Source organism: Dromiciops gliroides, chromosome 3 (genome assembly GCF_019393635.1).
Source record: "Dromiciops gliroides isolate mDroGli1 chromosome 3, mDroGli1.pri, whole genome shotgun sequence".
Classification (NCBI taxonomy): domain Eukaryota; kingdom Metazoa; phylum Chordata; class Mammalia; order Microbiotheria; family Microbiotheriidae; genus Dromiciops; species Dromiciops gliroides.
Genome location: NC_057863.1, coordinates 593,399,441 through 593,410,605, shown reverse-complemented (window position 1 = coordinate 593,410,605; position 11,165 = coordinate 593,399,441). Strand labels below are relative to the sequence as shown.

The window sequence follows — 11,165 nt, the reverse complement described above, 5'->3', positions numbered from 1 at the left end:
CTTTCTTTCTTTCTTTCTTTCTTTCTTTCTTTCTTTCTTTCTTTCTTTCTTTCTTTCTTTCTTTCTTTCTTTCTTTCTTTCTTTCTTTTTGCAGGGCAATGAGGGTTAAATGACTTTCCCAGGGTCACACAGCTAGTAAGTATCAAATGTCTGAGGCCGGATTTGAACTCAGGTCCTCCTGAATCCAGGGCTGGTGCTTTATCCCCTGTGCCACCTAGCTGCCCCGAAACATTTATTTTTAAAAAAAAATTTAAATGAGGGAGTTGGTGCCTCTAAGGTCCCTCCTACCTTTAACCTTTTTGGAGTCAGGAAGACCTGGGTTCAAATTTGGCTCCTGACACTGACTTCTCTAAGCTTCAGTTTCCTCATCTCTAAAATGGCTATAATAATACCCATAGTGCCTACCTTACCAAGTTGTCTTAAGAATCAAAATCCAAGGGAAGAGAAAATGACTATGGAGAGAAGGTGGTGGTAATATAGGAGGTCAGGAGGGATGAAGATTGAGGAAAACCACTGGAGCTGGCAATTAAGAGATCACTAGTAACTTTGAAGAGAGCAATTATATACATTTCAGCTGTTATGATCCTTTATTAGGAGCTAAGGTTGGCATGACCATCTACCCTTATTATGAAGATCAAATAGGATTAAATGTGTGTGAAAGCCTTTGAGAAGCAAGGCAAAGATAAGGTATTACTATTTCTCTGCCTGTTGTCCCATCATTTGTAGGACTGAATTAGTATCTTTAGTAATATGGAGATCATTATTTTGGTAGGTTATTGTTAAATTAGAGCTATCGTCTTCAAAGATCTTTCCTCCCTATAGGAGCAGCAAGGTGGCGCCATAGTGCACAGAGCCCTGGAGTCAGGATGACTCATCTTTGTGAGTTTAAATCCAGCCTCAGACACTTATTCCTCTGTGTGACCTTGGACAAGTCACTTCACCCTGTTTGCCTCAGTTTTATCATCTGTAAAACAAGCTGGAACAGGACATGGCTAACGACCCCAAAGCTTTGGTGGGATTTGCCCCTAATATACGGTCTAATCATGGAGAAGATAGACTGTATCAAATGGTCTATCCCTGCTATCTCTGCCTCCTGGGCTCTTAATACTGGTTTATACTTCTATAGCACTTTGAGATTTGCAAAGCACTTCCCAAATATCATCTCAGCAGAGCTTTACAACAGTCTTGTGAGGCAGATACTGCAGGGATATTGGATTATTGTTCCAATCCATCCTCAGAAGACACTTTGTAAACTGTGTGACCATGGGTCTGTTCTCAGTTTCCTCACCTGCAAATGAGAATAAGAGTAGCCCCTACTTGACAGGGCAGTTTGTGAAGCTCAAATGAGATACTATTTATCAAGTGATTGGCATAGTGCCTGGCACACAGGAGGTGGTATACAACTCTCTTCCCTTCTTGTCTCCATTTTAGAGAGGAGGAGCCTGAGTCTTAGAGGGAGGTTAAGGGGCGGGCCCAGGATTAACTGGGAGCAGAGCTAGATTTGAACCTGTTCTTCTTGACCAAATCCAGCATTACATTTGTAGACTTTTGTCCACAGCTAGAATCCAATCCAACTTGTAGAGTACCTACTATGTGTCTGCCTTGTGCCAGGTCTGGTTTAATGGGTGTAGGAAGCTTCTTGTGAGGACATTCCCTCTGCGGAGAGGCTTACATGACTCATCAAGGGTCCCATAGCCAGTATGGTGTCAGGGTTGACTTGAAGCTAGTCTCAGTAGATCCTTAATCTATATTTGCTGAATTGAATTGAATTGAATGAATGTCACTGACCCACATGATGAAATAACAGGTTTAGAACAAAGAAATATGTGTGAGGTTTGGGGACACAAAGAACAGCCCTCACCCTCAAGCAACTTACATTTTACTGAAGGGTTACAACGTGTGCCCACATTTATCCACAGCTACAAAAGTCCAGGACTATGGTGTAGTGCCCAGAGGGCTGCGTTTGGAATTGAGAGGACCTAACCAGGTACAGATTCTGCCTGACAGTTGCTGTGTGATCCTGGGTGAGTCACAACCTCTTGGAAACACATTCAGCAATGGAGAGCTGGCCTGGGTGGGTAGAGGGAATTTCTACACTAGACATTTCAAGAGGGTGAGAATATGACTGCCAACAAGTGAGGCTTGGGAACGTCTCATGTAGGAGGTGGCGCTTGATTTGTTTCCAGGGAAGCAAGGGGTCCTCCAAGGTTTCAGTTAGTGGGGGTGTGCATTCCAGATGTGGGTGAGGAATTGTATGAAGTCACAGAGGAAGGAAATGGAATGTCAAGTATGGGAGACAGCTTGAAGACCAGTTTGACCAGGGTGTGAATGAAAAGGAATAAACTTAAATAAGACCAGATAAGTTAAGAGGTGCCAAGATGTGGAAGGCGTTAGGGCTTGCTAGACCGAGGATTTTGTATTTTGTCTTAGAGGCAATATGGTGCCAAGGATGATTTCTTGAGTAGAGAAATGACATTTATTTATTCTACAAGCATTTGTTAAATGCCTACTATTTGTTAGGGACTGTGCTCAATCCTGCTGATATAGACATAAAAACAAAGAAACAAAGTGGTGTTATGGAAAGATCACTGGTTTTAGAATAAAAAAGACCTGGGTTTGAATCCCAGCTGTGCCACCTGTATGCCTCTGGGCAAATCACTTCACCTCATCTATAAAATGGAATTCTTTCTCTAGATCAGTGATCCTATGCAGGAGGGCAGCTAGGGGACGCAGTGGGTAGAGCCCTGAAGTTTGGAGGACCTGAGTTCAAATCTCACCTCAGACACTTACTTGCTGTGTTACCTTAGGCAAGTCACAACCCCAATTGTTTTAAACATTTGGGGCCCTCTCCAGTCATCCTGATATATATCTTGCCACTGTACCCAGATGGCTCTGGAGGAGAGAGGGAGGTTGAAGACCTTGCACAGCCTTCCCTCACTTAAATCCAATTCATTGTAAGTCATGACATCCTCTTCGAGAATGAAGGACAAACAACAACAATAAGATTAAATGCATAGCTACATGGACAATTAAAATTTATACGGAGTCCATACAAAATGATTTCCTGGGAGAGGATACTAGTAACTGGGATGTGTAAAGAAGCAGCTAGCACTCCCCAATTAAAAATTGGTCCCCACAGATGGAATCAAGAAAGGCTTGTCATAAGATGTGGCCCTCAGGCTGATCTTTGAAGGAAAACGAGGACTTTATGAGACTAGAAGCATTTACGTGTAGGTTAGAAAAGGGCAAATGGAGATGGGAGGGGGAATGGTGTGGTACAGGAGACAACATGGGGGTCAGTTTGATTGCAGTTTTGAGGATATGAAGAAAGGTAATGTGAGCTCATGGGCAGCTAGGTGGCACAGTGGATACAGTGCTGGGCCTGAAGTCAGGAGGACCCATCTTCATAAGTTCAAATCAGATACTCAGATACTTACTAGCTGTGTGACCCTGGGTAAGTCACTTATCCTTTTGGCCTCAGTTTCCTCATCTGTAAAATGAGCTTCAGAAGGAAATGGCAAACTGCTCCAGTATCTCTGCCAAGAAAACCCCAAATGGAGTCATGAAGAGCTGAACATGACTGAACAGCAACAATGTGAGTACGGTTTGGAAAGGTGGGTGGGAGCCAGACAGACTATGAAGGACTTTAAAAGTGCAATGGAAGTGTGCCACCTTCTACTTGAACCCTTTCTTAATCTCCTCAACTGCTAGTGTCCTCCCTCTAAAAGTACCTTGTATTGAGCTGCTTCGTATTCATTTGCATTAGTCTGTTTATATTTATTTTTATATATTGATACATTTCGCTCCATTAGCATTTAAGCTTCTTGTGAGTAGGAGTTGTTTTCTTTCATTCTATTGGCATTCCTAGTGCCCAGCACAATGCCTGGCACACAAAAGGCTCTTAACAAATATTTGTTGATTGGCTGACTGGGTCACTGGAGTTTCTTCAGGAGGGGAGTGACCTGGTCAACCCAGTGCTTTGGGAGTATCATTTTGGCATCTGTGTAGAGGGTAGACTAGAAAGGGGAGATACCGGAAGTCAGTTAGGAAGCTATCTCCATTGTCTAGGTAAGAGGTGATGAGGGCCTGAACTAGGGTGGTGGCTGCCATATAAGTTGCTAAAAAGGGCTCGATAAGAAAGAGTGGAAGTAGAGACATCAAGACATGGAGGTGAGGGAGAAGGAAGACTTTGGGATGACGTCAGGGCTGTTAATGTGGATAACTGCAAAAATGATGCTGTCTTGAGCATACATAGAGAAGTTAGGAAGAGGGGTGGGTTTGAGGGGGAAGATAATGACAACTCCCTCATTTTGTTGATGAGGAAACTGAGGCCCAGAAAGGGTAAGGGATTTGCCCAACATCACAAGTGCTGTTAGTGTTAGAGGTATGAATTGAATCTAGTGCCCTGATTCCATATTGAGTTGGAGATGCTTAGAGGGGCATCCAGTTGGAAATGTACATCCTTGGTGATGTAAGACTGGGGTTCAGGATTGGGGTGGATATATATTTCTGGGAGTCATAGTCTAGAGATGATAGTTGAACTCATTGAGGGAGTGGAGAGAAGGCAGCTGAGGACAGAGCCCTAGGGCACATTCATAGCTGGGGTCGGGGGGGAGAGGTGAGGTATTAGTGATAGTACAGCAAAGGTAAGTGAGGAGTGGGCATTTCTCCCATAGGTAGGAGATATAAGGGAGAACAGTGTCAGGAAAATTGAGGTTGGAGAGAATACTCAGGAGGAGAAGGTGGTCTCAAATGCAGCAGAGAGGTCAAGAAGGATTAGGCCGAGAAAAGGATGTCAGATTTGGCAAGGAAGAGATCGCTGGTAACCTTGGAGAGAGTGGTTGAATCTGAGTGATGAGGTCAGAATCCACATGAGGTTTCTGACCTGTGTAGTAAAAAAAAAATATGAAAGTTTTTTTAACAGTTGGTTAGGATAATTGAAAGACGCCAGTTTTTCTTTAAGGACCATCCTTTCTGGGAGGAGACCAATGGCATGAGCTGCACACGCCAGTGCGCCTGCTGCGCATGTCAGACTGCCTGCTATGCACTCGACTTCCGGGGTGCGAGCTGAAAAGGCAAGGAGAGAACAGAAGTGGGTTTTTTTTTCTGCTCCGCTGGTCTCCTGGCTGCGCTGCACAGACAGACTCGGACTGGAGTTTGACTTGGCCCGGCTCTCGGTTAACAGCACGAGCTTGACTCGGTCTCTCTCCCTAAAAGTGGCCTTCGGTTTTGGTGAGTTTTATACAGAATATAGACTAAGCCTAGACTTAAGACGATTTGTATTGTATTTCTATTTTCCTATCCTTCTAATCAACATCACCTTGTGACTACCATACAATAAAGGCTCTATCTAGAAAACCAGAAGCTTCTTCCATTTACTAGTCTGGGAGATAAATTAAGGGAAAAGTTAAGTAGGGGAGATTTATGATCTAATATCCAATTTTAATCTCACACCTGATAATGGCAAGGGATTGAGAAGTCACTGGGAGTTGAAAAAAGTGGAGGCAGTAGTGGCCAACAGCTTGGAGATTGGCCGCCATTTACCCTAGAGATGTCTTGTATGGACAGAGATGCTTGCATGTGGTTGTCCCCATTAGACTATGAATTTTTTGAGAGCAGGGACTGTGTTTTTGCCTTTATTGGTATCCTCAGTGCTTAGCACAGTGCCTGGCACATAGTAAGTGCTTAATTGTTGTGGAGCATGATCGTGTCAACTGAAGGTCAAGTTCTATGTTTCAGTCTTGATGAAGAGGACAGCCTGGAGAGGGGACAGCCTGGAAGCAGAGGAAGCTAAAACTGCTTGGCTCTGTAAGGAGGAAAGAGGATTTTTTTCAAACACTTCTCGGCCTACCCAAGAACCTCATCCAGAAGCTCCCTCCATTTCTGTATCCTTATAGAGGACTGAAGTTTTATTTTGCTTCAAGAAGGTCCAAGAAATTGTGCAAACTGAGGTTTGTGGAAGCATCTCTGGTTTTTAAATCTTTTGCACATGTATTCAGAAGGCCAACATTGATTCTCAGGGATGCAGTTTATGTTGGGGGAAAACACCACACTGAAAAGGCCAATTCTTCATTTCCCTAGCTTAAAAAGCATCCTTTCAGCCCACAACCACAGAGTGATTGCTGCAAGACCCTGCAACTGGGATGAAATAACAGCTTCTAGGATGGCAAATAACTCTGTTAATCTCTTTGGCCCCGAAGCCCAATTTGTAGTCTGTAGTTACTCTGGCTGCTTAGCAACACCACCACAAGCCCCAGGGCCAAGCTGATCTGGGCATCGGCTGTGGCCTACCAAGTGCTGCCTGCCTCCCAGCTGCCTGGACCAGAAACCCACATCAAGGGAAAATTCAGTAGGGACAGAGTCCCATTGGTTGAGGAACCAGGGTGGGGCTCAAAGAGAATTGTTGGGCTTGTTTTTTTTTTTTTTAATAGACCTTTCCTGTCATTTTAGGCTGAAAGGTCTTCTTGTTTGTGCATATCAAGGGAAGCAGAATAAATGTGAGATTCAGGGGGGTGCCAAGGTCACCTGTGCTGGGTGAGACAAGCCAGGGAAAACTAGAGGGGTTCTGCTGTCAGAAGGGCCCCAGAGCCCTTTGCAGGTACAATCTTTTCCCAGATCATTCTCCTCATTCTAGGACTCCTCGGAGGCTGCCAGTGGGGAAGCAGAGCTGAGCTGAGGATGCTCCCAAGGAAGCCCTGTGTCCAGCCCACTGTGGCAATCTCGTGATTTAGTCTCCTCCCTCTGTTATTGCCTTGGAGCATGTTCGTAATTTCCCAGTGGCCAAGGCTCACCTGGGCTCCTTTGGCATTTTGTGACCTTCAGGGGACTGTCATGTGGTTGGGAAGAAGTGGAGAGGGAAGGAACCAGAAGATTTCTGCCTGGCAAACAGATTGCTGATTTACATCCACATTGCTAGGCTCAATGTGATGTTCTTTTTGAAGATAGGAATCCAGGGTCTTTTTTTTCAGCCAGTCCCAATCTCTCCATGTTCCCTCAATGAATGGAATGTGACAAAATGGGGTATGGATCAGGGCACAGGTAAAGGGGGGTAGGTGGAAGTACTGTCTGATAACATGGGTGGTTACTTTAGAGTGGGTAGTCAGTCAGTCAATAAATGCTTATAAAGAGCCTACTATGTGCCAGGCACTGTGCTAAATGCTGAGGATAAAAAGAAAGGCGAAATACAGCCCCTGCCCTCAAGTAGCTTGCAATCTAATGGAGGGTAGGAGGAGAAACATGGAAACCATTATGTAAAACAGTAACACCTGGAATATAATAAAATAATAGTGTATACTCTTCTAGGATGTTAAAGTTTACAAAGTGATTTCCTGACAATGATAGGAAGTAGACAGAACAACTGTTACTATTCCCTTCCTCCCATTTTACAGATGAAGGAAGGTTGTAATCTCTGAACTCAGGTTTATGATTCCTCATCCAGTGCTCCTTCCTCTACATTATCTGCCTAGAATTAGGCTGAAACATAGACAATGTCCTTTTTGTTTTTGTTTTTGTTTTTTTGCAGGCAATGGGGGTTAAGTGACTTGCCCAGGGTCACACAGCTAGCAAGTGTCAAGTGTCTGAGGCCGGATTTGAACTCAGGTACTCCTGAATTCAGGGCCGGTGCTTTAACCACTGCGACATCTAGCTGCCCCGACAATGTCCTTTTTTACTCTAAGTTACAAAGAATGGTCCAAATTTTTTTGCCATATAAAAAATGTTCCAAAAAGGCATGGGCTTCAAAGATGTTAAAACATTTGGAAATACTGAACCCTCGAAAAAAAATTTACAGACATTTTGGGAAATGGTAACATATGTAAGACATTTTAAAAAAACACTCCTTTTAGATATAAAGTCATTTTGCAAGTCTGAGACATTTAAGTGTATTCCATCTGCTTGAAGAAGTTATAGTATGTAAACAGGAGGTAACAGACAATGATATAGTTTTCCCTTACACATCTCAACTTTCCCCACTGAGATTTTGATATATCATGGGCCAGCAGAAGAAATTAAATGGATATTTTGGGGGAGTTTTGTGAAAGCCCCAGACAATGCGTGAAGGCCAATAGACGACACAGCGTCTGACCAAATACTTATCTCAGATTTTACAGTAACATACTGTAAACACCCAATAAAAGAAAAAGAAAAATTCAGACTTCTCTGGTACAAAGGGAGGGCCAAATTTTTTTTTCCAGATTGCAGGGTTCTCTGCACCTAATCCCATGATGTGGAAGGGATAACTGTATATGGGTGTGTACTTTTTTTTTAGTGAGGCAATTGGGGTTAAGTGACTTGCCCAGGGTCACACAGCTAGTAAGGGGTGTGTACTTTTGACCCCCTATAATTTCTTTTTTTTTATTTCTTTTTATTTTTTTGATAATAACCACTTTTATTTAAAGTTTTGAGTTCCAAATTCTCTCCCTCTTCCCCTCCCTCCCATACCCTGTGCCCTGAGGTGGTAAGCAATCAGATATAGATTATACATGTGCAGTTATGTAGAACATTACCATATTATTCCTTTTGTATAAGAAAACTCCAATAAAAGAAAAAAATGAAAGTGAAAAATAGCACTCTTCAGTTTGTGTTCAATCAATATCAGTTCTTTCTTTGGAGGTAGATAGTATGCTTCTTTGGGATTGTCTTGGATCATTGTATTGCTGAAAGTAGTTAAGTCATTTACAATTCTTCATCCAACAATATTGCTGTCTTGGTGCATAATGTTCTCCTGGTTCTGCTCACTTCACCATATATCAATTCATATAAGTCTTTCCAGGCCTTTCTGAAATCATCCGGCTTGTCATTTCTTATAGCACAATAATATTCCATCACCATCATATACCATAGCTTGTTTAGCCATTTCCCAATTGATGGGCATCCCTTTGATTTCTAATTCTTAGCCACCACAAAATGAGCTTTTATAAATATTTTTGTACAAACAGGTCTTTTTTCTCTTTTTTGGCATGTCGTTGGAATGAAAACCTACCAGTGGTATTACTGGAACAATGGGTATGTACAATTTGAGAGCCCTTTGGGCATAGTTCCAAATTGCTCTCCAGAATGGTTGGATCAGTTCACAACTCCACCAGTAGTGGCTTATAGTGTCCCAGTTTTCCCACATCTCTAACATCCAGTATTTTCCTTTTCTGTTATATTTGTCACTCTGATGGTGCCAGGTGGTACCTGACCCTCTAAAATTTCAACCAGCTGTTTGGAGGGAACTTAACTGTTACCCCCCCCCCCCCACTTCTCTTCTGAATCAGATGTGTTCTCTGAATAAGTTAAAAGGGGCTTTTTCCCTTTCCCCCACCATTCCCTCCCTTTTCTTGCTGAGTTAACCAGGAGAAGATGCTCCCCCTCAGATAAGAGCAGACTACATACATTATTCAAATCCCAGCTTATCTCCTTTTCCAAATTTCCCTTCCTGAGTTAAAGTTAGATAATAAAGAATCTAAAATCTCAGGGTCTGGGTGGGTGGTGGTGGTGGTGGTGCCACATCTGGGGGAGGGGTATACATGTTTAGAAGTATCCTGAAGAATGTGAACCCAGAGTAACCAGTTCAGGTGAAAAAGGGCAGGGAATCCTTACATTAGGGACGTATATAAACTCAGTGTGAAACAAGCATGGTGTACACACAACTTCTTTGGAGTATGCGCCCTTTCTTGCAAGATCGTAATAAAGGCCTTCCTGCTTTGCACCAGACCAGGGACCCTGTCTCAGTTTACCTGTTTCTTACATCTTCTAAACTCACAAAATGATCGTGCTTTGTATAGTAAAAATATAATGTATTCAAGGCAATGATTACAAATTTGCTACTTGAATTTATTGTTAAATGTTTCACGTCATTATTACAAATGGCCTTCGAAGCTGTTCTGAATATGGCTTCCAGAGTGCTCCTTCAGAGGTAGTCTTGTAACCCAGGTACCTTCTGGCCTTGGTATCTGCACCTGTTGGCAGATTGGGCCCACTAAATCATGCACATCTGGATTCTCTTTGAAAATAACAGTGAACTTTATAGGTAAAAGTAGATCATTGTTACTTTTTTTTAAAGGTAAACCAACCATTTTATTTTCCTCTGATTGATGGAGGAGGCAAAAAGGGGTTAATAGAAAAACCCAAGACCCAAGCTCTAATACAGACATTAGCTCTAAAAGGGAGTCAGACCCTAGTTAATGGATAACTTATGTTAGGTTCTCATACCCATAGTGATCAACATCCATAATGGACCAGAATGGGTCAGGTCAAAATAACAATAAAGGAAAAAGACAACCTATAGAAATTCTCATGAAAAATGATTTTGAAACTAGCCATGGGGATCAGAAAGAGACATGGGCAGAAAAGGCCAAATCTGTCCCCAGGTTCACCTTTTGACGTGTAGACGCCCAAAACACACCTCCACTGAAAAAGGTATGGGCCTCGGGGGTTGGCTTAGGACCCCAGGAACTCCAAATTAGAATAGGCCCTCCCCTGTACCTCCCTGAGGTGGAGAATATTATAATGAGTAGAACAGGCTCTCCCCTGTACCTCCCCAAGGTGGAGATTATTATAATGAGACTGATAATCAATTTATCCATACTATAAATATAACTCTCTTTCCTTTCCTTATTTGAGAGATACCTTTCCACTTTTCTGGTTCTCTCCCATAGTATTGCAATAAAACTTGGGAAACTGAGTCACTGAGTTTTGTAATTCTTTTGGGATAACTCACAATCAATTTGACCCCAAATTCCAGCCCACATCATGATTAGTTCAGGAATTTTGATAGGCAGACAGCTCTTTACATGGGCTTTGGAGGGGATCTGGGGGGCAGCACCTTGCTGTGGATCACAGCTCACACAGTAATGTAGTTTCACATACAGTTTGGGCAGCAAAGAGTCGAAAACATGGGACTCGGAGATATCCCTGATGGCCGTGGCTTCCCCAATGTTGGGGATGACGACCTTCTTGTCCTTGGGCACACAGCGGGCACGGTTGGTGCAGCAGCTGCACGTGGTGGCGGCCCTTCTTGGCGTGCCCATTGTTTCTCCTGTTCTTAGTCATCTTGTAAGTCAGAAGCTGAAAAAGCCCAATATTACTTTAAAAGCAGGCATTCTTAAATTTATTGTGCGTGTTATTGACCCCTTTGGCAGGCTGGTGAAACCTAAAGACCCCTTCTCAGAACCACAGTTTTA

The 11,165-nt window shown here is 42.9% G+C and overlaps 1 pseudogene; it reads right to left on the bottom strand.

Annotated features, from left to right (window-relative positions):
• Positions 1-10,771: 10,771 nt before the first annotated feature.
• Positions 10,772-11,034, bottom strand: LOC122748120 (annotated as a pseudogene).
• Positions 11,035-11,165: the final 131 nt, after the last annotated feature.